Genomic DNA, 27821 nt, shown 5'->3' on the forward strand with positions numbered 1-27821 from the left:
CAAAAAAATGTTTTTTTGTACTTTTTTTGTATTAGAATTTTTTTTTCTTTACGGTGTTCATCTGAGGAGTTAGGTCATGTGCTATTTCTATAGAGCCGGTTGTTACCGACGTGGCAATACCTAATATGTATACTTTTATTTATTTAAGTTTTATACAATATCATTTTTGAAACAAAAAAAAAATTTGTTTGTGTCTCCATAGTCTGAGCGCCATAGTTTTATTTTTATTTTTTGGGCGATTCTTAGGTAGGGTATCATTTTTGCGGGATGAGATGATGGATTGATTGGCACTAATTTGGGGGGCATATGCCTTTTTGACTGCTTGCTATTACACTTTTTGTGATGCAAGGTGACAAAAAATGGCTTTTTTGACACAGTTTTTATTTCATCTTTTTTTACGGTGTTCATCTGAGGGGTTAGGTCATGTGGTATATTTATTTTTTTAGAGCAGGTTCTTACGGACGCGGCGATACCTTATATTTAAACTTTTTTTTTTTTTTACATTTAACACTATAAAAGCTTTTTTGAAACAAAATCCTATTTTAGTGTCTCCATAGTCTGACCCATATATATATATATATATATATATATATATATATATATATTTTTTTTTGGCTTATTGTCTTGGGTAGGAGCTTATTTTTTGAGGGATTAGGTGACTGTTAGATTGGTGCTATTTTGGGGGGCATACGCCTTTTTGATCGCTTGGTGTTGCACTTAGTGATGTAATGTGACAAAAATAGTTTTTTTAGAAACATAGAATGTGTCGGCAGATAAGAACCATTTGGCCCATCTAGTCTGCCCAATATATCTGAATACTATGGATAGCCCCTGGCCCTATCTTATATGAAGGATAGCCATATGCCTATCCCATGCACGCTTAAACCCCTTCACTGTATTTGCAGCTACCACTTCTGCAGGAAGGCTATTCCATGCATCCACTACTCTCTCAGTAAAGTATTACTTCCTTATATTACTTTTAAACCTTTGCCCCTCTAATTTAAAACTGTGTCCTCTTGTGGTAGTTTTTCTTCTTTTAAATATGCTCTTCTCCTTTACCGAGTTGATTCCCTTTATGTATTTAAAAGTTTCTATCATATCCCCTCTGTCTCTTCTTTCTTCCAAGCTATACATGTTAAGGTCCTTTAACCTTTCCTGGTAAGTTTTATCCTGCAATCCATGTACTAGTTTATGAAGGGTTTTGGAACCGCGCTGCTCTGGACCAAGTCTCCCGATAAACGTGGATGGCAGAGGATGAGCCCCTTTCTCCCAACACCCAAAGGATCCAATCTTCAAAAGATCTCCTCCTCTAAGGGTTTAAATGGGATAGGCAGAATAGTGAAGCACCCTTTGCAATTTTTTCTTAAAAGGTTTTATTATACTCACAAGAGTTGGTAGACAAAAAGCATATAATACAAGATATCAGAACGTCAGGTTCCTGCCCGACCCGGGTTTCGCTGTCTCGCTTCCTCAGGGGCATCTGCTGTGCATGCTTGCACTCCGGCCCTTAAATAGCCCAACTGCTCTTAATCAGTTAACCAGTAAGCTTCCGGAACATGCAGCAGTTACTAAAACAGTTGTACATCTCACATACTTAATTTGTCATTGTTGTTCCTTTATGCTTTCACAAACACATTAGATGTAAAAATAAGGAAGGTTCCTTCCTCCTTTATGAGAGTCATAAATTCATACATAAAACATATAAAACATTAATAAAATAGAAATAGGGGATCAGTTCCCTCTATTATAAATTAAACAAACCACATTTCTATCCTTATGTTGCCGCACCATTGCATATTAAATTGCAGCCTAATTCGCATTATAACATCATATAACCAAAATCTACATTACCGTTCCTAGTATCCACCCACTCCTAGTGCATAATGTCAGTATCCCCCACCCATTCTTACTAGCGTCATCCAGGTATCCCTTGCCCCACCTCCCCCCTCTGTCATAATATCATGTGACAGCACCGCCCAATAGAACGGTCCGAATATCATGACGTCACTCACAGGTCCGGTTCCAAAACCCTTCATATTGTATTCACCAGTGTGTATGACCTACCACACTACTCCGGGACCAGCAGCAGCGCAAGTAATTTGTCGGTGTTGGGACACAGGACTGACTTTTCATTTTGCCTTTTTACATGTACTAGTTTAGTAGCTCTTCTCTGAACTCTCTCTAGAGTATCTATATCCTTCTGGAGATATGGCCTCCAGTACTGCGCACAATACTCCAAGTGAGGTCTCACCAGTGTTCTGTACAGCGGCATAAGCACTTCACTCTTTCTACTGCTTATACCTCTCCCTATACATCCAAGCATTCTGCTGGCATTTCGTGCTGCTCTATTACATTGTCTTCCCACCTTTAAGTCTTCTGAAATAATTACTCCTAAATCCCTTTCCTCAGATACTGAGGTCAGGACTGTGTCAAATATTCTATATTCTGCCCTTGGGTTTTTACGCCCTAGGTGCATTATCTTGCACTTATCCACATTAAATTTCAGTTGCCAGAGTTCTGACCATTCTTCTAGTTTTCCTAAATCCTTTTCCATTTGGCGTTTCCCTCCAGGAACATCAACCCTGTTACATATCTTTGTGTCATCAGCAAAAAGACACACCTTCCCATCGAGGCCTTTTGCAATATAACTTATGAAGATATTAAACAAAATTGGTCCCAGTACAGATCCCTGTGGAATCCCACTGGTAACATGACCTTGTTTTGAATGTTCTCCATTGACTACAACCCTCTGTTGTCTGTCACTCAGCCATTGCCTAATCCACTCAACAATATGGGAGTCCATGCTCAATGACTGCAGTTTATTGATAAGTCTTCTATGTGGGACAGTGTTGAGGAACGGTTGAGACGTATGCATATATCCATGCATGCCTGCAAACACGTGCGGTCATGTATGGTATATATCTGCATACATTAACCACAGCATCATGGGACGATGTGCCCAGCATCTGCGCACGTCTGCCCATGGTGATCCCCAGGGGCTCATGGTGGCCCTTGTGGGAAATATGTGGTCCCTGGAAGCTGTGCTCCCTTATAATCCCCCTTATATTAGTATATATATGTGCCCCCTTATATGTGTCCTCTTATAGTTAGTATATATTTCCTGTATGACCGTGTATATATTGGCCCTGTATGGCAAGTGGGAACATATGCATGTCCCCTGTATGTGTATTTGCACACGTGTCTATGTATATACACTTATGTCAGCATGACAGTATGTATGTGGGCTTATTGCTGCCCATTCATACCCCCGGTTTTGTATGTGTTTATAGATGTGCCCCAAGCATCTGTGGATATATATATGCATATATGCAATTCCAACTGTTATCAACAGAGTTGTTTAGAGAAAAACTTGTGCTGATAGCCTGTAGGATAACAGCTGATTAGCATCTAGTCCCCTTTTGTTCAGGCCCCTTACAATCAGACTCTCTGGCACCGTTAGGGCCTTCTAACCAGAGACATCATAACCTGTTTTCCACACCTCTGCCCCATGGCCATGCCCATTACTCCCAGCATTTTTGGGACTAGGAGGGGGGACTAAGGCACACTATGATGTCACATGCCTGAGGAAGGAGGAGGGGGTTGCTTTTGGGCTATAAAACCCCAAACCGGACAGAGGTGCCCTCTCTTGCAACCAGACTACAATCAGAGACGCAGGGGAGAGAGCAGCTTCATGATGACCACCTGGATAAGGCCTAAGTATACCTGTGTAGCCCCTACCTACTCCTCACATATCACCCCTGGTCCTGTTGCCCTGTGTGCTGGTAACCCCTGATGGACCCTGGTGCCATATCCCTGGTCCCTGACCCAGCACCACTTCCCCTGATTAACCCTTTCCCCGCCAGGCTTAACCCCTGGTTTACCCTGGTCCCTGTGTGCTGGTAACCCCTGCTCAAACCCTGCCACACACCCCCCCTCACTGTACACTTGCAGGGTATTTACCCTTGCATTGCTGTACAGTTATGTTATTATCCCCTTTGTTAACCCTTTGTGTTTGTGGTTTACTTACACCCCTGTAAGACCACCGGTAACCCTCGTCGTAACTTGTAGGGACAGTGATTAGTCAGGCGGGTGGGTTACTGATATTTGTGTGTATGAATGTATTATTGCAATGTATAGATAGTGTGTGTGTGTGGTGGAATTTGGGATTGTGCTGTGTAGTGTAGCTAGGCTTGTATTGTGTTTATGGTAGTACTGTTTCTGTACTGCGGTGTGTACGTCTATATGTATATATATATTCATATCCATTGATCCATGAATATGTATAGATATTAGTAGGGATGTCCCGATACCATTTTTTTAAGACTGAGTACGAGTACCGATACTTTTATTTAAGTACTCACCGATACCAATTACCGATACAAATTTTAACAATAAAATACACACACATGTATTTTCTGACCACTGACCAACCAAAAGGCCCAAAAACAGAACTATAACATTCCAAGGAGACGTTCTACTGTATGGGGGCAGCCACAAGGAGACGTTACACTGTATGGGGGCCACAAGGAGACGTTCTACTGTATGGGGGCAGCCACAAGGAGACGTTCTACTGTATGGGGGCAGCCACAAGGAGACGTTCTACTGTATGGGGGCAGCCACAAGGAGACGTTCTACTGTATGGGGGCAGCCACAAGGAGACGTTCTACTGTATGGGGGCAGCCACAAGGAGACGTTCTACTGTATGGGGGCAGCCACAAGGAGACGTTCTACTGTATGGGGGGGCAGCCACAAGGAGACGTTCTACTGTATGGGGGCAGCCACAAGGAGACGTTCTACTGTATGGGGGCGGCCACAAGGAGACATTATACTGTATGGGGGCGGCCACAAGGAGACGTTATACTGTATGGGGGCCACAAGGAGACATTATACTGTATGGGACGGCCACAAGGAGACGCTACTGTAAGGAGTCAGGACAACAATTTTTGAAGCCCCCCCTCCTCAGTATAATAGTCTTGTGGCCATCATACAGTAATGTATATTTCTTCTTGCCCTAATGCCTGCTTTTAGAGATCAATGTGCAGCTTGCAGGCAGGAAGGGAAGGACCAGGGCCATAGAAGACATACACTATCACTTTTAGAGGGACTCGCTCCTGGCAAACACAGCTCTGCTGCAGTGAATGCAGTGGAGCAGACTGTGATGTAATTATAGTTATTGCAGGGACTCAGAGAATCGTCTGAGAGTTTATTAGTTAAAACGAATCGAATGAGTCAGAGACTGTCACCCCAGACTTCCTGCTCTGCTACATGCACCCTGTACACACACAGCTCCACTACATGCTATGCTAATAATGCCCCCCCTTCCCCCCGGACGGACTTACAGGGAGCCGCAGAGCAGGAAGCCTGGCAGGGACTCGATGACACGGTCTGTGACTCATTGGATTCTTTTAACTAATAAACTCTCAGACGATTCTCTGAGTCCCTGCACTACGCTCCCTGTGCTGTGAGTCAGTGCTGGTTGCCTCTGATTGGTTGGAGGGCGGGGAGGGGCGGGGCGGAGCTAGCTTCCACTCTAGGCTCCAATTACACTGCCTGCTGCTGCCTCTGAAGTGTGAAGCTGTTAGCTGTGGGAGATGCAGGGGCCGCGGACGGACACATAGAAGCGGTGCACAGGTATCGGCAGTGGTATCGGGGACATTTGCACGAGTACATGTACTCGTGCAAATGCCCGGTATCGATACCGATACTGGTATCGGTATCGGGACATCCCTAGATATTAGCGTATTGCTAGACTTGTATAATTGTATTGTGTAATAAATATTCCTTATTGTTCATAATGCAGTGTATGGTGTTTTTAGTAGTCGCCGCCGTAGTATAGTGATAGTAAGGCGCATGCAGCTAGCATAGTGATTAGTGTAAAGCATAGCGAAGATATTGTGTTATTATTATATAAAGGCATAAATGGGCGGAGTTATCACTAGACGGCTCCTCCCATTTATGAATATTAATTATCGATATTTGCATAAATATTGGTGATTAATACTCCCCCTTTACAGACAGTGTCAAAAGCCTTACTAAAATCTAGATATGCGATGTCTACTGCACCTCCACCGTCTATTATTTTAGTCACCCAGTCCAAAAAATCTATAAGATTTGTTTGACATGATCTCCCTGAAGTAAACCCATGTTGTTTTTCATCTTGCAATCCATGGGATTTTAGATGTTCCACAATCCTATCCTTTAATAGGGTTTCCATTAATTTGCCTACTATTGATGTCAGACTCACTGGTCTATAGTTGCTCGATTCCTCCCTACTACCTTTCTTGTGAATGGGCACGACATTTGCCAATTTCCAATCTTCCGGGACGACTCCTGTTATTAATGATTGGTTAAATAAATCTGTTAGCGGTTTTGCCAGCTCACCACTAAGCTCTTTTAATAATTTTGGGTGTATCTCATCAGGCCCCTGTGACTTATTTGTCTTCACCTTAGACAGCAAACTTAGAACATCTTCCTCTGTAAAGATACATGCATCAAATGATTTATTAGTCATCCTTTCTAGTGGAGGTCCTTCTCCTTTTTCTTTTGTAAAAACTGAAAAGAAGTATTCATTAAGGCAGTCGGCTAGCCCTTTATTCTCTTCTACATACCTTCCGTCCTTTGTTTTTAATTTTTGTTATTCCTTGTTTTAATTTCCTTTTTTCATTTATATATCTGAAGAATGTCTTATCTCCTTTTTTCATAGACTGAGCTAGTTTTTCTTCTGCCTGCGCTTTAGAAGTTCTTATAGCACAGTTTTTATTTAACTTTTTTGACGGTGTTCATCTGAGGGGTTAGGTCATGTGATATTTTTATAGAGCCGGTCTATACGGACACGGCGATACCGAATATGTCTACTTTTCTTTTTTCCCCTATTTTTGACAATTTGTTTTTTACTTTATTTTGGGAAAAGGACGCTTTTTTATTTTTTTTTTACTTGAAACTTTTAATTTTTTTAAACTTTTTTTCACTTTTTATTACTTTTTTATATTTGTCCCACTGTGGGACTTCACCTTTTCAGGGTTTGATCCCTGTTTCAATTCAGTACAATACATTCTGTATTGTACTGAATTGAACTGTCAGCGACTTACACAGTAAGACACTGACAGATGCCTAGGAGACCCAGCCCTCAGGCTGGATCTCCTGGGCTTCCGTAGCTGGCAGGCTGATGCCTGTGTAAGGAATTGTGGCTGCCATGGCTACCATCGGGTGCCCGCCACCACAGTGCGGGGACCCGATGGCTATGGAGTCGAATTGGCCATTTTTTCTTTTTTTCCTGTTTGCTATATGGGATAAATTTTTTAGTATCTTAATAGTACAGGAATTTTCGCACACTGCGATGTCGCTTATATATATTTTTTTTATTGTTTTATGTATTTTAATTTTGGGGAAAGGGAGGGGTGATTTCAATTTTTATATTTGTAAAATATTGAACTTTTTTTTTTACACTTTATGGTTCCCATAGGGAACTGTAACAAGCAATCATTAGATTGCTTCTCTCATAGACATCAATGCATTAGCATTGGAGTCTGAGGATTACATTATGTTCCTATAGAGTCCTGCCACAGGCAAGGGGTTCCATAGGAACTTGTGTGTGGCAGCCCCCGGATCATCCAGAAGGACTGAGGCTGCCACACACACCATCTGGATCCTTGCTAGGGGGAGCCGGTGTAAGGCCGGGAGCACTTGTTCCGGGTTTTTGAGCTCCCAGATGCCGTGGTCACATTTAACCACAGCATCTGATGGGTGTAATGTGTGAGATCGATGTTATCGTCAATTACATACATTAGTTCCGGATGACTGCTGTTTAAAACGGCATGCACCTGATGTCTATGGCTCTGGCTGTGCTCGCTAGCGGGCGCCATTTTTAAATACCCACCAATGTCAATTTACGTGAGGCAGTCGGGATGGGGTTAAATGTCATCCAGCTGCTACTGTAAAATACTGCAAATTTTCTACCATTCCATGATGCAAAATCTACCCTTACAGTATGTTCACATGCAGCAGAAATTCCCCCATTCAGAGTTAATGCCCTGATTATTCAGCTAAATATATTTTGCAACCAAACCTCGGTGTGGAACATATGCCTATAGTTATTGAAAGCAGTGGCTACATACCTCAACCTACAGTAGAAAAGCTCTTCTAGTGTGTGAGAGACTTCTGAAAGAACACTGTTTTCCAATCTCTGTGAGAGCTGCTGAAGCTAAAATGCTGCATAAAAGGCTACAGATGTAATAGCTAGCGGTAAACAGTGCACTGAAAAAGCTTCTGTGTGGATGAATGGCGTGCTAGAAAACTTCTTTGACAAGTTTTCTATCAGTCATCTATTTTTGTGTCGACATCATTCATCCTTTCAGCTTCTATTTCTGTGCTGAAGCTGTAATACATTTCAAAAGATGAGAAATGAAATTAGAACTCAACTGATTAAAATAAATGGAGCCTGCCAATGTTTTTTTTTGGCAGACATTTTGTGTTTTTTATGGCAACTATCTCATAAATACATACAGTAATTGTAGTTAGTCTGTATTCCTAGCTAGCATTTACTGAGGTATTGTCTCCAGCTCTCTCCTCACTAGACAAAAGGCTGTATTTTTTCTTATCCAAGTATTTTTGAATGAAGCCGTTGCTGTAATATCTACTATAATTAGTGATTGAACAAATGCAGGAAAGCAGCAAACGTATTGGAAGATATTGATGAGCCCACTGCATTGGCCATTTTGTAACTGTTCTGCCCCAAGCAATACAGAATGAGTCAGGATGAGTTCAGGGTAAATCCTGATGGTTTTGGACACAAGTTTAATTAATTTTGTCTGTGATTGCAGTCAGTTTTTATCCGCATGGATGCAACTAGTTCTTTATACACGTGAAATGAGACGCGACCATCACTGAAAAACGCATTGCATCCAGAAGCCGTCCGTTTTTCACACAACTATGGCGCCAGGGCTGCATGAAAGCACACAATCTAGAGAATGCTGTGATTTCTCCTGGACACATTGAAATGAATGGTTCAGGATTCAGTCCAGATGCTATCGGTTCACGACACGCCTTGCATTTAGATGGACTGACACAAGTGAGTTTTCCGTATGGAGGTGATGCGTGTTGTGAACAAAGCACATCTGCACTGAATCCTGAATTTCAATGGGTATGTGTACATGAGTACTGTTTATCACCGATCATCTCTGCATTCAGGAAAACTGCAGCATGTTCTCTATTTTTTTTTTTTTTTTTTTTTTACGCAGCCCTGATCCAATAGAAATGAATAGAACATGCGTGAAAAATGGAAGGCATTCGAATGCAATGAGTCTTTCACTGATTGTTGCTAGGAGATGTTGAGTGTTATTCTTCAGTCTTTCTTCACACGCAGCATAGTTTTTTAATGCATCATCTGTGCATTCAGGAAAAGAAAATCTCACATAGCTCTGGCTCCACAGAAGTGAATAGGGCTTTCTGGAGAAACGGAAGGCATCCAGATGCAGTGAAGGTTACTAGGAGGTGCTTAGTGTTATTCTTCAGTGTTTGAAAAGTGCATACAATCTGGATGAAAAAATGCACACACAATGCAATAAGGCCTCATGCACACGACCGTTGTGTGCATCCGTGGGCGTTTTCAGTTTTTTTTTTCGCGGACCCATTGACTTGGGTCCGTGCATCCGTGATCCGTGTTTCCTGTCCGTCCAAAAAATATGACCTGTCCTATTTTTTTTGACGGACAACGGTTCACGGACCCATTCAAGTCAATGGGTCCGTGAAAGAACACGGATGCACACAAGAATGGCATCCGTGTCCGTGATCCGTGGCCGTAGGTTACTTTCATACAGACGGATCCGAAGATCCGTCTGCATAAAAGCTTTTTCAGAGATGAGTTTTCACTTTGTGAAAACTCATATCTGACAGTATATTCTAACACAGAGGCGTTCCCATAGTGATGGGGACGCTTCTAGTTAGAATATCCTACGAACTGTGTACATGACTGCCCCCTGCTGCCTGGCAGCACCCGATCTCTTACAGGGGGCTGTGATCCGCACAATTAACCCCTCAGGTGCTGCACCTGAGGGGTTAATTGTGCATTTCATAGCCCCCTATAAGAGATCAGGGGCTGCCAGGCAGCAGGGGGCAGACCCCCCTCCCTCCCCAGTGTGAATATCATTGGTGGCCAGTGTGCGGCCCCCCCCCCCACCCCCTATTGTAATATCATTGGTGGCCAGTGTGCGGCCTCCCCCGGCCACCCCCCTCCCTCTATTGTAATATCATTGGTGGCCAGTGTGCGGCCTCCCCCGGCCACCCCCCCTCCCTCTATTGTAATATCATTGGTGGCCAGTGTGCGCTCCCCCCACCCCCCCCCCCGGTCATTGGTGGCAGCGGAGAGTTCCGATCGGAGTCCCAGTTTAATCGCTCTGGGGCTCCGATCGGTAACCATGGCAACCAGGACACTACTGCAGGCCTGGTTGCCATGGTTACTTAGCAATATTACAATATTAGAAGCATCATACTTACCTGCTGCGCTGTCTGTGACCGGCCGGGAGCTCCTCCTACTGGTAAGTGACAGATCATTAAGCAATGCGCCGCACAGACCTGTCACTTACCAGTAGGAGGAGCTCCCGGCCAGTCAGACAGCGCAGCAGGTAAGTATGATGCTTCTAATATTGTAATATTGCTAAGTAACCATGGCAACCAGGCCTGCAGTAGCGTCCTGGTTGCCAGGGTTACCGATTGGAGCCCCAGAGCGATTAAACTGGGACTCCGATCGGAACTCTCCGCTGCCACCAATGATCGGGAGGGGGGGGCGGGAGAGGGGAGTCCGCACACTGGCCACCAATGAAATTACAATAGAGGGGGGCCAACGGAGGCCGCACACTGGCCACCAATGATATTGCAATAGAGGGGGGGCCGCACACTGGCCACCAATGATATTACAATAGAGGGGGGGAGGGGGGCCGACGGAGGCCGCACACTGGCCACCAATGATATTACAATAGAGGGAGGGAGGGGGGGCCGCACACTGGCCACCAATGATATTCAAACTGGGGAGGGAGGTGGGTCTGCCCCCTGCTGCCTGGCAGCCCCTGATCTCTTACAGGGGGCTATGATACGCACAATTAACCCCTTCAGGTGCGGCACCTGAAGGGTTAATTGTGCTGATCACAGCCCCCTGTAAAAGATCGGGTGCTGCCAGGCAGCAGGGGGCAGTTATGTACACAGTTCGTAGTATATTCTAACTAGAAGCGTCCCCATCACTATGGGAACGCCTCTGTGTTAGAATATACTGTCTCATCTGAATTTCAGATGTAACTCAAATCCGATGGTATATTCTAACATAGAGGCGTTCCCATGGTGATGGGGACGCTTCAAGTTAAAATATACCATCGGATTGGAGAAAACTCTGATCCTATGGTATATTAACTCCTGACTTTACATTGAAAGTCAATGGGGGACGGATCCGTTTGAAATTGCACCATATTGTTTCAACGTCAAACGGATCCGTCCCCATTGACTTGCATTGTAATTCAGGACGGATCCGTTTGGCTCTGCACGGCCAGGCTGACACCAAAACGACTTTTTTTTCATGTCCGTGGATCCTCCAAAAATCAAGGAAGACCCACGGATGAAAAAACGGTCACGGACCTACGGAACCCCGTTTTGCGGACCGTGAAAAAATACGGTCGTGTGCATGAGGCCTAACACTTGCGTGCAAAACCATCAGTTTTTCCCTGAACAGATCCTTACACAATCCGTACCGCTCGTGAGAAAGAGGCCTAAGGGTACTTTCACACTTGCGGCAGAGGATTCCGGCAGGCAGTTCCGTCTCCGGAACTGCCTGCCGGATCCGGCAATCCGGACACAAATTGATGGCATTTGTCAGATGGATCTGGATGCGGATCCGTCTGACAAATGCATTTAAATACCGGATCAATCTCTCCGGCGTGATCCTGTATATTTAATATTTTTTTTGGCATTTTTAAAGGTCTGTGCATGCGCAGACCGGAAAGCCAGATCCATTTTGCCGGAACACTGAATGCCAGATCCGGCACTAATATGCTTCAATATAAATTAATGCCGGAGGCGGCATTCCGGCATGTGATCAGTATTTTTGGCCGGAGAGAAAACTGCAGCATGCTGCGGTATTTTCTCCATCCAAAAAACGTAAGAGGGACTGAACTGATGCATCCTGAACGGAATGCTCTCCATTCAGAATGAATTAGGATAAGGCCTCATGCACACGGCAGTGTTCTGCGGCCGAGAGCGGTCCGTGGTAACCCGGCCGGGATTCCTTAGCGCTGTCAGAAGGAATCCCGGCCGGGTTACCACGGACCGCTCTCGGCCGCGGAACACGGCCGTGTGCATGAGGCCTAAAACTGATCAGTTTTTTTCTGGTATTGAGCTCCTGTGACGGAACTCGATACCGGAAAACAAAAACGCTAGTGTGAAAGTACCCTGAGAGTTGCTGGCTATTAGTGTTTTCATACATACGGTATCTATTGCACCAAAATGAAGTTTACCATGACAAGTAAAACTACTGCCGCTCTGTTTCCCTACTGCTATTGAAATTCTCTGCCATGAAGCCAACAGCTGGAAAAGACCCAAGATGCTATATTTCAGTAGAGGGCTCCCTTTCTTGCCAGGCGATTAGGCACACAAGTAAAGCAGTGCTTTGTGCACTTTAGATGTTGAACTTCAGATAACCCAGAATAAGTCTTGAAGTACAAGCAGGTCGTAGTATTCCGCAGTACTATTTATACCGTCTATTCAGAAGCGTGCTGATGGCTGTTGCCACTCATCTTAATTTAGGCAAAAGGTCACAGTTCAGTTGAGCAGTTGAAGGGCCGCCAATGTTTTTTTTTTTTTTTTTTTTTTTTTTTTAAATAGTTCGCAAAGTTCTTTTTTTAACTACAGAATGTGACAGTCCAGAGCCAAGAAATACAAGAAGATCAAAGGATATTGTAAGAGATTGTTTTTGGATTCATAACAATGCCTCTCAAGCAAAAATGAAATGCCTTTGTCTTTAGTCCTCATATGGATGCCACAACATGGTGTTTTAATTGAACTGTGTTTTCAGATCTATTTCATATTAGAGTTCAGCATGTAGCTTAGGCAGGGTGCTGAATCTCCTTAGAGAGGCCAGTCCTGTGTGGAGACTCACTGGAAGTACTTCATTTTATAAAGACTTATTGGCAATGCTCCATGGGAAATGAATATGCAAAGAGGTATTCCCTAAGAAAGGGAACTATCTTGCCAGCACCACCTATTGGGGGTTGCTCTCGGAGTCAAAATCAGACTTTCCAACAAGTCTTGGGATTTGACAAGTACTGGTCTTGCTATATTCCCTTGTTAAATCCCCAGGCTTGTTGGAAAGTCTGATTTTGACTCGCAGGAAGCGACTTCCAAAAGGTGGAGCTGGTGAGATGGTTCTCTGTCTTAGGAGGTACCTCTTCGCAAGTTCAGCATGTGCAAAGCACTTGCTTTGACCAGTTCCAGACTGGGCAATTAAACCCACACCCCAACCAAGTCCAGTTTTGCAAATCTGACGTCACTTTATGTGGTAATAACTTTTGAGATTGTTTTTTTTGTGACCCATTGTACTTCACATTAGTGGTAAATCTGGATCAGTATGTTTTATCTTTAAAAAAAATCACAAATTTACAAACAGTTTGGCAAAATTTGCATTTTTCTCAATTTGAATTTCTCTACTTTTAAGACCAATAGTGATACCACACAAAATAGTTATTAACATTAACATTCACCATATGCAATTCTTAAGAAAATTTCCAAAACCCACTTTTTAAGGACCAGTTTCTGAAGTCACTTTGTGGGGCTTGCATAGTGGAGACCACCCATAAATTATCACATTTTAGAAACTACACCCCTCAAGTTATTCAAAACTGATTTTACAAACTTATTAAGATGAAATTTCAAAATTTCTGTTTTTTGGGCAGTTTCCATTTTAATCAAGTTTTTCCTGTAACATATCAAGGGTTAACAGCCAACTGGCACAGTCCACCGAACCCCCCCAAGTATTATAATCATTTGTGGCAGTGGCAGTTCCGATCGGAGCCCCAGCAGTGTAAGCCTGGGGCTCCGATCGGTTATCATGGCAGCCAGGGCGCTACTGAAGCCCGGGCTGCCATAGTCTGCTCCCTGCTGCTGTGTGCACAGAGCAGCAGGGAGAGTATAAAGTCCTATTCACCCTGATAGAAATCTATCAGGGTGAATAGGACAAGGGATGAAAGATCCCAGGTTCTAGCCCCTAAGGGGGGAAATGGTTATTAAATAAAAAGTAAAAAATTAAATAAAAATAACACCAAAAAATTTAGTTTAAATCACCCTTTTGCCCAATTTTACATATAAAATATATAAACAATAAAAAAATTACATATCGCCACGCCTGAAAAAGTGCGAACTATAAAAATATGTAAAAATATCTCCTATGCGGTAAACGCCGTAACAGAAAAAAAAAACTTGCAATTTGCAATTTTTTACTCACCCTGTCCTGACAAAAATTTGGTTGGACTGTTCTATTATGGTCCAGACGTTCCATAAAATCAGGAATGCACGCGGCTTTTTTGGTGTTTTTTTTTTTTTTTATCGTATCGAAATCAAGAGTCTAAATTTTGGTATTGTGGCAACCCTAGGTAAGACCTGTGTGTGTTATTTATATATTTATATATATATATATATATATATATTTATTTTTTTTCGATTATACCGTAATTAAATGTATTTTAAATTTGGCGACAAAAAATTTAAATTTGACTCCTAAATTTTTCAGGTTAGGAGCCAATGGCTCATTGATATTTCTTTTAGTCTGGAGCCCTGGTATGGTTTTTGGAAGGCAGATTTTGCTGGACTGATTTTTGGACACCATGTCCCATTAGAATCAAACTTTAAAACAAATTACAAAACTGATTTTTTAAAGGGCCAATTCAAACTAGGGGTGGGCGATATGGCCTAAAATCTACCGTATTTTTCGCCCCACAAGACGCACTTTTTCTCCCCCCAAAATGGGGGGAAAATGCCCCTGCGTCTTATGGGGCGAATGCTGACCGTTTTACATCGCAGGCTGCGATGTACGAGCGAGCAGGGGAGGGACTGGGAGGAGGAGCCGGGGGCCGGCAATAGCGGCGGGGCGGTGCAGTCACTGTACTATAGCTCCAGTGCTGCAATATTCAAATATAAAATGTCTTATTCAATTGAAACTGATTACACATGCCCCCTCACTGCTATTATTACCGTACATCCTAACAGCTTCAGTAGAACGCAGGCCGGGCGGGCAGCATCGTAACTCCCTGATGTCACGTGCCTGCGCCGCCTACTTTATGAATGAAGCAGGCGGCGCAGGCAAGTGACGTCAGTGAGTGACCCGCCGTCCTGCCTGCCTGGGTTGTCCAGAAGCTGTTAGGATGTACGGTACTATTAGGAGTGGGGGGGCATGTGTAATCACTTTTAATTGAATAAGACATTTTATATTTGTATACTGGAGCGGCGGGGGGGAAGAGGGATCTGTGGATGACAGTTTTATGGGGAACATCCGTGGATGGCACAGTTAAGGGGTGGGTGGCACTGTTATGGGCTGGGGGGGGTCTGTGGATGGCACTGTTATGTGGTGGGGGATCTGTGGATGGCACATACATAGCAGTGCCAGCCACAGATCCCCCATAACAGTGCCACCCACAGATTCCCCCCTGTAACAGTGCAAGCCACAGATCACCCCCCATAACAGTGTCCGTCACAGATCCCCCCCATAACAGTGTCCGTCATCCACAGAACCCCCCCCATAACAGTGTCCGTCATCCACAGAACCCCCCCCATAACAGTGTCCGTCATCCACAGAACCCCCCCATAACAGTGTCAGTCATCCACAGAACCCCCCCATAACAGTGTCCGTCATCCACAGAACCCCCCCATAACAGTGTCCGTCATCCACAGAACCCCCCCATAACAGTGTCCGTCATCCACAGAACCCCCCCATAACAGTGTCCGTCATCCACAGAACCCCCCCATAACAGTGTCCGTCATCCACAGATCCCCCATAACAGTGTCCGTCATTCACAGATCCCCCATAACAGTGTCCGTCATTCACAGATCCCCCCATAACAGTGTCTGTCATTCACAGATCCCCCCCATAACAGTGTCCGTCATTCACAGATCCCCCCCCCATAACAGTGTCCGTCATCCACAGATCTCCCCCATAACAGTGCCCGTCATCCACAGACCACCATTAGTTCCAAACCCACCAAAAGCACATCTTTTGGTTAAAAAAAATGTTTTTCTTATTTTCCTCCCCAAAAACCTAGGTGCGTCTTATAGGGCGAAAAATACGGTATATTGCGACATAATTTTAAGCATGTGCGATATGCGATATATTGTTTTCTATATTTGGGGGGGGGGGGGGGGTTAAACTTTTTTATTTTTTTTATTTACTTTTTATTTAATAACTATTAGCCTCCTTAAGGGCTAGAACCCTTGTCATATTCACCCTAATAGAGCTCTATTAGGGTGAATAGGACTTTACACTCTCCCTGCTGCCCTGTGCTTTGTGCACACAACAGCAGGGAGCTGACCATGGCAGCCAGCCACTAATGTGCCCCCAGCCTCTGATCCGCCCCCCCAGCCTCTCATGTGCCCTCCAGCCTCTCCCTCTTATCAGCCCCCTCTGGTAACTCAAACCCACCCCCCCTCCCTCCCTCCCTCCCCAGTATTAATCATTAGTGGCAGTGGCCACATGGTTCCCCCCCCCCCATCATTGGTGGCAGTGGGCAGTTCCGATCGGAGTCCCAGCAGTGTAATGCTGGGGCTCCGATCGGTTACCATGGCAGCCAGGACGCTGCTGAAGTCCTGGCTGCCATGGTATGTTAGTGAGCAGCATTATACTCGCGTGCGCCTTGGCCGCCGGGCGCTCCTTCTCATAGGTCTGTGCGGTGTGCATTGCTAATGCTATAAGCATTAGCAATGAGCCGCACAGACAGAAGAAGGAGCGACCGGTGGCCACGGCGCACGTGAGTATAATGCTGCTCACTAACATACCATGGCAGCCAGGACTTCAGTAGCATGACTCCTGGCTGCCATGGTAACCGATCGGAGCCCCAGCATTACACTGCTGGGACTCCGATCGGAACTGCCCACTGCCACCAATGCAGAGACTGAAGAACATTCCTGGCACCCGACCTCTGACAGGATGCTGTGATCCGCGCGATTAACCCCACAACTGAGGGTTTTATTGCGGCGGATCGCAGCGTGCAGTCATAGGGGCCGGGATATGGCCGGCACATGAACGCTACGTTGGTATTCAGGCATTCATTGGTGGCGCAGTGGCCACAGTCCTCCCCTCCTCCTCCTCCTACTCTGTTCTCATTAGTGGCCAGCGGCAGCCGCGCACAGTGGGGAGGAAGGGACTCCCTCCTTCTCCACTGTGCCGGCTCAGGAGAACATGGTGCGCGCCCAGAGCGCGATCATTCACTACCGCTCCGTGGTCATATCGCTGTCCGGCGATATGCACAAAATCCATATCGTGGCACAAATTTATATCACCTACATCGCCCACCCCTAATAGAAACCACCCATAAATGACCTCATTTTAGAAAGTACACCCCTCAAATTATTCAAAACTGTGGTACCCCCTACAGTGGGACACCCCCCCCCACAAAAAAAATAAAAAAATAGATAAAAAGTGACCCTATTTTGGAAACTACACCACCCAAGGAATTTTTTAAGGGGTGTAGTGAGCACTTTGACCCAACAGGCGTTTCAAAATTTTTAAACACTTGGCTGTGAAAATGAAATATTTCATTTCTTCCAATAACATGTTGTTTTAGCCCAAGATTTTTAATTTTTACAAGTGGTAATAGGAGAAAAAGAACCCCATGTTGTGTTACATGATATATATTTTTTTGAGTCTGACAGTATCCCCTATGTGGTCTTAAACTGCTTTTTGGGCACACTGCATGTTTGAGAGAAGGAGCACCATTTGCATTCAAGACCTAGTTTGGTAATGTATACATCATTGGCCAACAACTGTAGAGACTCTGCGGTGAAGTTAAAAAAATAAATCAAAAAAAAAAATTATTTTTTTTTTTTTTTAAAAACCCCCAAAAAATACAAAAAAAAAATAACTAAAGCGATCTCCGTTTAGAAACCATACTCGTCACAGAATTTACCAAGGGGTGTGGTGAACATTGTTACCTAGTGCCCAAAACATTGTGCCCACAGTGTGCTAGTGTGAAAAGTTAGCCCTCTTATTATGCTGTTTGCTGGTTTCAGAAACACCCTACATGTGGGCCTAATCTTGTGTGGACATACAACAGGGCTCATGAGTGAAAGAGCACCATGTGTATTTGAGGCCCAATGTGGTGATTTACACAGGTTGCACTGGCAATTGTTCAGGCTCTGGGGTGAAATAATAAATGTAATGTCTGATAAGTGAACCCATTTTGGAAACTTTAACCTTCCAAGTACTTTTTAAGGGGTGAAGTGAGCATTTTGAATCCACAGGTGTTTTGCAAAAATGAATGCAGCGCAGAGTGATAATTGCAATTCTCCTACAGATATGCCATTTCAGTTCCCAATATCTTGTACCCAGTTGGTGCCATCTGAGAATGACACCGCACTTTCTAAATTATTAGGCAGGTTCTACTGGGTATGGAAATGCCATAAGCTACTGGATGTAAGCTGCTGTGTAGGCACATGGTAGGGCTTAGAAGGGAAGGAGCACGATTTGGTTTTTGAATCTCGGATTTAGCTGGAATGGATTTACATTTGCAGAGACTGAGATACCCACACAGTGGAGACCACCAATAAGTGGCACCATTTTGGAAACTACACCCCTCAAGTTATTTATAAATGAGTGGAGAGAGCATTTTGACACCAAGGTATTTTGCAGAAATAAATGAGCAGGGGATGACGCAAAATAAAAATTGCAAGTTTTCTACAGATATGGCATTTCAGTGCTTTGTACAGTATGCCATTAATCAGCTTATGCCACCTGAGACACAGCACACCCTTAAATTTTTAGGCAGGTTCTAGTGTGTACGAAATAAATGTGGAGCTAAACTGCTGTTTGTGTACACTGCAGAGTTCAGAAGGGAAAGATCACCTTTTGCAGTGCAGATTTTGATAGATTAGTTTACTGTTGTCAAGTTACTTCTGAACAGCCTCTGGGTTACCAGTACGTCTACGTATTTTCTGAGAACCATACGTGTGTGAGGGATTATTTTTTTTGTGTGGAAGCAGTTGCTATTGTCAGTACTATTTTGGGATACCTACAATTTTTTGATAGCCTTTTATTTAACTTTTTGGGAAGCAGGATGAAGAAAAAGCTGCAATTCTGCCATTGCACACCCTGCACCATGTGGGAAAAACATGTTAATGTTATTGTGTATTTATGTCACCATTTTCTAAAAGACATATTTTTATGGCAATGGTCTTGTGTGTGAGATAATTTTTTGCAGGATGAAGTGACATTTTCAGTGGTACCATTTTTGGGGTACATTAGAGTTTCTGATTGGTTGATATTTTTTTTTGGGAGGCATTTTTTTACATTTTTTTATGGCATTTACCTGATGGGATTGATAAGGTCATATTTTTTAGAACAGCTCATTGCGGATAAATTTTTTTATTCATTTTTTTTTTCGGTTTAGACGACAAAAGCATTTTTGGAAAAAAATAATCATGGTTTTGTCTCACCATATTTTATTTTTCTGGTGATGGTCTTGTGTGAGGGCTCTTTTTTCATTAGTACCATTTTGGGGTACGTACGACTTTTTGATCAATTGATATTGTCGTTTTTGGGAGTCAAGATGACTAAAATAAAATCGCTTTTTTTTTTTATATACCATATTTAGTTCACCTGACTGAGTAGATCATGTGATACTTTTATACAGTCAGTTGGTATGGACAAGGCAACACAAAGTATGTCCATTTGTAAAAAAAATTATTGATAAATGGTTTGAGGGGAAGATGGCTTTTTTTTTTTTTTTTTTCACATGAAACTTTAACTTCATTTTTATAAAGCACTGTACAACCGCACACCAGTTGTTGATCCAGGATAAGACCAAGCAGCTCGTGCAGAATTCTGGCCCCTGGTGGTCATATGACCACTAAGGACGGAACAGGAAGTGGCTTAGCGCTTTCTGATCTTTCTGAGATCTCTGAATGGCCATGTTAGAATATCCGTTCAGAAATAAGTCATGATCTCCCGGGCCTTTATAACCTATTTTTCACTTTATAAAATGTACCGTATAATAAGACACATCTCAGGTTTTAAAGGAAGGAAATAAGAAAAAAAAAATTTCATCATACTCCCCATATCAGATCAGCCCACCATATCAGGAATTCATATCAGAACCCCATGGAACGATATCAGATCAGACCCCCTATGACCTCTATGTCAATCCCCCATCAGACCTTCGTGTCAGACCCCATAAGACTTCCATGCCCGACCCCCATATCAGCCACCACTACTCTCCAGTTCTGGCGGTTTCTGCATCCATTGTGCTTCCTTATCTTCTCCAGCCTGCGCTTTTCTCTCACCTGACTGTGTTTAGTGTCAGGTCATAGTGCATGCATAGCGCCCCAGGGAAGGTGAGTACCGGCAGCGCTTCCCTCCCTGCACCTACTGCCATTTTTCCTTGACTTTTGGGGGGAAAGAAGTGTGTCTTATAAAGTGAAAAATATGATACTCTGTGGGCTGTCAAGAAGTGGTAAACTAATCCCATAGTGTATTTCACATAAGACTTCTGTTAGGTCACAGAACAGAGACTACTATTAGGCCTCTTTCACACATCTGTAGTCACATCTATGACTAGATTATCAGTGGTTCTAACGTGAAGATATCTGATAAGGATCTTTATTTGGTCTGTGTATCTGTTTTTTGCCCTCCATGTCTCATCTGTATTCCAGGGACAATGCTGGGCTGAAAATTTAATTTCTAGAGCATATCCTAGCAATGATCTGTGAAAATCGTGGACCAGTTACAAAAATCAAGGATAAACGGCACTCCTTGGTATGAATGCAGTGGGTGCTCGTCTCCAGGGGGGTGGTAAAATCCCCCCTAGGGTTGTCCCGATACCACTTTTTTAGGACCGAGTACAAGTACCGATACTTTTTTTCAAGTAGTCACCGATACCGAATACCGATACTTTTTTTAAATGTCATGTGACCGTTTTGGGGGATCTGTGGATCTGTGGATGACGCACTGTCATGTGGGGGATCTGTGGATGGCACTGTTATGGGGATCTGTGGATGGCATTGTTATGGGGTGGGGGGATCTGAGGATGGCATTGTTATTTGGTGGGGGATCTGTGGATGGTGCTGTTATAGGGGATCTGTGGATGGAACTGTTATGGGGAGGATCTGTGGCTGACACTGCTATATGTCATCCACAGATCCCCCTCATAACAGTGTCCCCCAATACACCGGGCCCCGCCGCTCACCGAAGTATTTATAAACGTGAATCCTTATCCTGTTGTTAAGTTGAACTAACGCTGCCCTCTCCCATGTTCCCATGTCCCCCCTGTATCCCCATAGCACTTACTTAAGCTTCCATAGCAGGCAGAGCAGACGGCAGCAGTAACGTCACTCACTGACGTCGCGCGCCTGCTCCGCCTGCTTCACTCATAAAGTGGGCGGAGCAGGCGCTCTACGTCAGTGAGTGACGTTACTGCTGCCGTCTGCTCTGCCTGCTATGGAAGCTTAAGTAAGTGCTGTGGGGATACAGGGGGGACATGGGAACATGGGAGAGGGCAGCGTTAGTTCAACTTAACAACAGGATAAGGATTCACGTTTATAAATACTTCGGTGAGCGGCGGGGCCCCGCCCATAGTTACGCCCATAGTATTCTATTTATGTATCGGGGCGGGGTATCGGCGGCTGAGTACCGCCGAGAAAACTCGGAATCGGTCCCGATACCGATACTAGTATCGGTATCGGGACAACCCTAATCCCCCCCAAACAAAAGTGTGAGCAACAAAGATGAAAAAAACAAAAAAAACTGAGACGGCACGTCCAAATTTGTGGAATTTAATCCAGATGCAATGGCATGCTTGACAAAGGCTTTCCAAGATGAAACGTTGCATCTGGATTAAATTTCACAAATTTGGAAGTGCTGTCTCCATTGTTTTTGTGGCAACTATGCAACCCCGTTTTGAATTTGGTAAAACCCCAAAACATTGGGAAATAGAAAAGAGAATGCAAAGAGAGAGTGCGCTGGAGTATAACAATGGCTGGGTGCTGCTGGTATACTTGTCTACTCAGCACAAGGTATGGACAAGTTCTGTGGGATCCATGCCAGGTTCATTTTAGTGAACGTTAGCTTGTCCACTTTGGCTGTGGACAGGCGGCTGCGCTTGTCTGTGATTACCCCTCCCCCATAAAGGGCAAGCTCAGGCCATGTGCCCAATTTGGAGACCGAGAAGTTGAATAGGGCAGACCCATTAGTCAGTACGTGTAGACATGTGCACACGTACTGTTCCACCATGTTGCTGAAATGCTGCCTCCTGCTAAGAGGTTCCGTATCAGCTGGTGGTGCTGGTTGTTTTGGCGTGGTGACAAAGCTTTTCCACATTTCGACCATGCTAACCCTCCCTTCTGAGATGCTGGCGGTGCCCCTCGACTTCTGCGTTCGCCTTGTGCTTCCACTAAGCCCCTGCTGTCAGGTGTGAATGCCATGAGCAGTGTGTCCACCAGCGTGCGCTTGTACTCGTGCATCTTCCGATCACGCTCCAGTGACGGAATTAAGGACAGCACGTTGTCCTTGTAGTGTGGATCCAGCAGGGTGGTTACCCAGTAATCAGCACTGGTTAGAACGTGGGCAACTCGGCGGTCATTGCGCAGGCACTGGAACATGTAGTTGCTCATGTGTGCCAGGCTGCCCAGAGGCAATGACGAGCTGTCCTCAGTGGGAGGTGTATCGCCTGTGTCCTCTGTATCCCCCCAGCCACGCTCCATTGATTCCCATAAGCTGCTTTGGGTGCCACCCTGCTGTGAACACGGTTCCTCCTCCTCATCCTGCAGAACTGTGCCCTGGCTGGACAGTTGTGTACCTGGCCTCTGTTGGTGCAGGAACGCACCCTCCAAGCCACTTGTGAATGCCTGCCCTGATAACCATGGAAATGATCCCTCTTCCTCCTGTGCCACATCCTCTTCCATCATCGCCCGAAGTGTTTTTTTTCAAGGAGACATAGAAGTGGGATAGTAATGCTGAGGACAGCGTCATCGGCACTGGCCATGTTGGTGGAGTACTTGAAACAGCGCAACATGTCACACACGTGCCGCATGGAGGCCCACTTAATGGTGGTGAAGTGGTTCAGTTCCGCAGAGCGATTCACCCGTGCGTGCTGCAGCTGAAACTCCACTATCGCCTGCTGCTGCTCGCACAGTATCTCTAGCATGTGCAAGGTGGAGTTCCACCTTGTGGGTACATCGCATGTGAGCGGGAAGGCCAAAGTTATGCTGCAGCGCAGACAGGCCAGCAGCAGCAGGGTGAGAACGCAGAAAGTGGGTAATTTTTTAGGAACCTCTGCACCTCCAAATTCGGCTAGCCCAAGAGCTGCTACTAGATTCCGCCTGTTATCACACACCGCCAGGCTTGAGGCTTAGCGGCACCAACCACTAATCGGTCTGTTGTTCCATGCCCGTCCACAGCTCCTGCGCGGTGTGTTCCCCCCCCCAAACAGATGAGTTACAAAACAGCCTGCTGTTGTTTCCCCCTGGCTGTGCTGAAGTTGTTGGTGAAGGTGTTATGCTGACTGGATGAGGGGGCGGAGGAGGCAACGAGAAATGTCCTGCAATCCTCAGTGGCGGTAGGACATTCGCCAAACTGCTATCCGCTTCAGGCCCAGCTGCCACTGCATTTACCCAGTGTGCAGTTAGGGGGATATAACGTCACTGCCCGTGCTTACTGGTCCACGTATCTGTAGTTATGTGGACCCTGCCACAGATGTTGCGCAGTGCAAACCTGATTTTGTCTGCCACTTGGTTGTGCAGGGCAGGGATGGCTCGCCTGGAAATGTAGTGGCGGCTGGGAACCACGTACTGTGGGACAGCCACTGTCATAAGTTTTTTAAAAGTCTGTCTCCACCAGACGGAATGACAGCATTTCAAAGGCCAGGAATTTTGAAATGCTGGCATTCAGAGCCAGGGATTGCGGGTGGTTAGGGGGGTACTTCCTCTTTCTCTCCAGTGTTTGGGGGATGGACAGCTGAACGCTTCCATGTGACAGTGTGGACATGCTGGGTGACTGTGGCGGTGTTGCTTCCACATCCTCTGTTTGCGGGATGGCAGGTGCCACTGTCACTCTAGAGGGGGAGGAAGAAGCAGAGACCGAAGCAGAAGAAGGAGCAAGAGGAACCTGAGATCTTTTGTGGTTTTTCAGGTGTGTACTCCACTGCAGCTCGTGCTTTGTATAAAGATGGCTGGTCATGCAGGTTGTGCTCAGGTTTAGAATATTTATGCCTCGCTCCAGGCTCTGATTGCACATCGTGCAAACCACTAATCTTGTCAGCACATTTTCTGAAGAACTGCCACGCCAGGGAACTTCTTGGAGCTGGCTTTGGTGTGCTCAGTCCCTGGGTGCGGTGGGCAGTAGCAGGCATACTGGCTAGGGGACAGGCACTTTGCTTTTGCACCCTGCTCCCTCTTTTGCTGTGTAACTGGTGCTGTGTGACCACCACCTCTTCCTCCGAAATGCACACGTCACTCGCATGACCTTGATTTCATGTGGGGTATAGGACCTCATCATCCTCCACATCATCTTCCACCCACTCTTCAGCCCTGCCCTCCTTTCCAGTCTGCACACGGCAGAAAGCCGCAGCAGTTGGCACCTGTGTTTTGTCATCATCAGAGACTTGCTGCGGTGGTCCTCCGATGTCCACATCCTGAAACATAAGTGGTTTGCACTCAATCTCTTCCACTTCTGGGGCAGGGCTGGGTGGATGGCCCACGGAAATCCTGCCAGCAGAGTCATCAAAAAGCATAAGAGACTGCTCCATGACTTGGGGCTCAGACTTCTTGGCTGATTTGCAAGGGGCTGTCAAAGACAGATGCCCATGGGCAGCAGGTGCCTACTCTGTGGTTTCCGCAGGAGACCAGGTGGGAGAAAATGTGAAGGAACTGGAGGCACTGTCAGCCATGCAATCTACTACCGCCTGTAATTGTTCTGGCCTCACCAGTCGTACACCGGTATTCTACAAAATGATGCTGAACTTCCTGTCGCCTACGTGCACCTGAGGAAGGTGTTTCATTTGGGCATGTAGCTGGCACAGAACGACCACGTCCTCTCCTCGCAACAGGAGCTCCACCAGCAGGACCAGGGCCATGTCCCTTATTTGATGCTCTCCTCATTCTTTGAGGTCACCCACCGAACTAACAGACGGACTAACTATTTTAATTTCCCTTTCACGTATGTAGTGCAGGTGTACTTCACACCAAAAATTTAGTTTTTTTCCTGCTGACCATGGGCATCTGTCTAGTTAGTCTGTCTGTTATATGTGAACTAACAGACGGATTAACAATATTTTTGTCAGGGGTACAAGAATTAACAGCCAGGTTAATATATTTTTGTGTCGGGTACAAAGATGGTGCATTGCACCCACAAAAAAAAACGCTGTTGGTCACCCACAGAATTAACAGCCAGATTTATTATTATATTTGTGTCATGGGTGCAAAGCTGGTGTATTGCACCGACAAAACAAATAACACTCTCCCTCGCTTCAGCTGCCTGCTTTCTGTCCCTGCACTACTCAGAGCTGATGAGCGTGATCCAGCTTGTATAGAGGCTGGGTCACATGATGCACCGGCCAATAATGGCTTCTAATTGCCCACAGCTTAAAAGCTTGATTGGCTGCCCTGCAGCCTGTCAAAAGCAGTATTAAATGCCCGAACACCGAACTTTCCCGGCAAAGTTCGGTTCCAGGTGCCTGAACTCTCAAAGTTCAGTACGGACCCGAACTTTACAGTTTGGATTTGCTCAACACTATCTAACTTCTCCTGACATGTCTGTTTTAAAAACTACTTGCATTCCCCATATAATAATTCTGGAGCAACTGTCCTTATTTCTTTTAGAAGTTGTGAATGACTTGCTAGCAGTTTGTATTGAAGGTCCAGATGGGTGTAACTAGCTTGGGTGTGCCCCTGCACAGTCTGACACTGTCCATACTGTGCAGGGACACACTCCCAACTGTTAATACTCATCCGGACCTTCAAAGCAAACTGCCTGAGCGAAGCCGTTTCATACAGCAGACAACCACGGCTTATGTCGGGTAATGCTGGTTGCGGACATTTATCACTTCAGATGCCGTGGTCAGTCCTGACCACGTCATCTGATCGCATGCAAACCCGAAAGCGCGCACTTCCGGATATCCTCCGGTGGCGATCGGAGGAGCTGGAGTTTGTATACAGCAGCCCCTGACAGTAAGCTACTTCATAGTGTTTCCTATGGAGCCCTTGTCTGTAGCAGGGCTCCATAGGAAGCCAGTACATTTCTCATATACTCCAATCAATGCATTAGACTCTATTGCTTGTTATAGTTCCCTATGGGAACCATCAATAAGTGTGAAAAAAAATAATTACGTTTTAAAAAATATATATACACTCACCTAAAGAATTATTAGGAACACCTGTTCTATTTCTCATTAATGCAATTATCTAGTCAACCAATCACATGGCAGTTGCTTCAATGCATTTAGGGGGGTGGTCCTGGTCAAGACAATCTCCTGAACTCCAAACTGAATGTCAGAATGGGAAAGAAAGGTGATTTAAGCAATTTTGAGTGTGGCATGGTTGTTGGTGCCAGACGGGCCGTTCTGAGTATTTCACAATCTGCTCAGTTACTGGGATTTTCACGCACAACCATTTCTAGGGTTTACAAAGAATGGTGTGAAAAGGGAAAAACATCCAGTATGCGGCAGTCCTGTGGGCAAAAATGCCTTGTGGATGCTAGAGGTCAGAGGAGAATGGGCCGACTGATTCAAGCTGATAGAAGAGCAACGTTGACTGAAATAACCACTCGTTACAACCGAGGTATGCAGCAAAGCATTTGTGAAGCCACAACACGCACAACCTTGAGGCGGATGGGCTACAACAGCAGAAGACCCCACCGGGTACCACTCATCTCCACTACAAATAGGAAAAAGAGGCTACAATTTGCACGAGCTCACCAAAATTGGACTGTTGAAGACTGGAAAAATGTTGCCTGGTCTGATGAGTCTCAATTTCTGTTGAGACATTCAAATGGTAGAGTCCGAATTTGGCGTAAACAGAATGAGAACATGTATCGATCCTCTGATGGCTACTTCCAGCAGGATAATGCACCATGTCACAAAGCTCGAATCATTTCAAATTGGTTTCTTGAACATGACAATGAGTTCACTGTACTAAAATGGCCCCCACAGTCACCAGATCTCAACCCAATAGAACATCTTTGGGATGTGGTGGAACGGGAGCTTTGTGCCCTGGATGTGCATCCCTCAAATCTCCATCAACTGCAAGATGCTATCCTATCAATATGGGCCAACATTTCTAAAGAATGCTATCAGCACCTTGTTGAATCAATGCCACGTAGAATTAAGGCAGTTCTGAAGGCAAAAGGGGGTCCAACACCGTATTAGTATGGTGTTCCTAATAATTCTTTAGGTGAGTGTATATAAAAACTTAAATCGGGGTGATTTAAGTTTTTATATACACTCACCCTAAAAAAAAATTACGCCACGTGCGAAAACTGATTTATTTGACCCCCCCCCCCCACAAAATTTTTTTTTACTTTCAGTATCAAAACGCCAACAAAAAAAAATATACACACAAGGTATCGTCTGATTCGTACTGACTTGTAAAATAAAATA

General features: G+C 45.0%; 1 protein-coding gene across 2 annotated transcripts in view; it reads right to left on the reverse strand.

Moving 5' to 3' along the window:
• The window catches only part of SLC20A2 (solute carrier family 20 member 2), a 119805-nt gene that overhangs the window by 58394 nt on the left and 33590 nt on the right, over positions 1-27821 (reverse strand). The gene's annotated exons all lie outside the window — the stretch shown is intronic.

The sequence above is a fragment of the Bufo bufo genome, chromosome 2 (assembly GCF_905171765.1).
Source record: "Bufo bufo chromosome 2, aBufBuf1.1, whole genome shotgun sequence".
NCBI classification, from domain to species: Eukaryota; Metazoa; Chordata; class Amphibia; order Anura; family Bufonidae; genus Bufo; species Bufo bufo.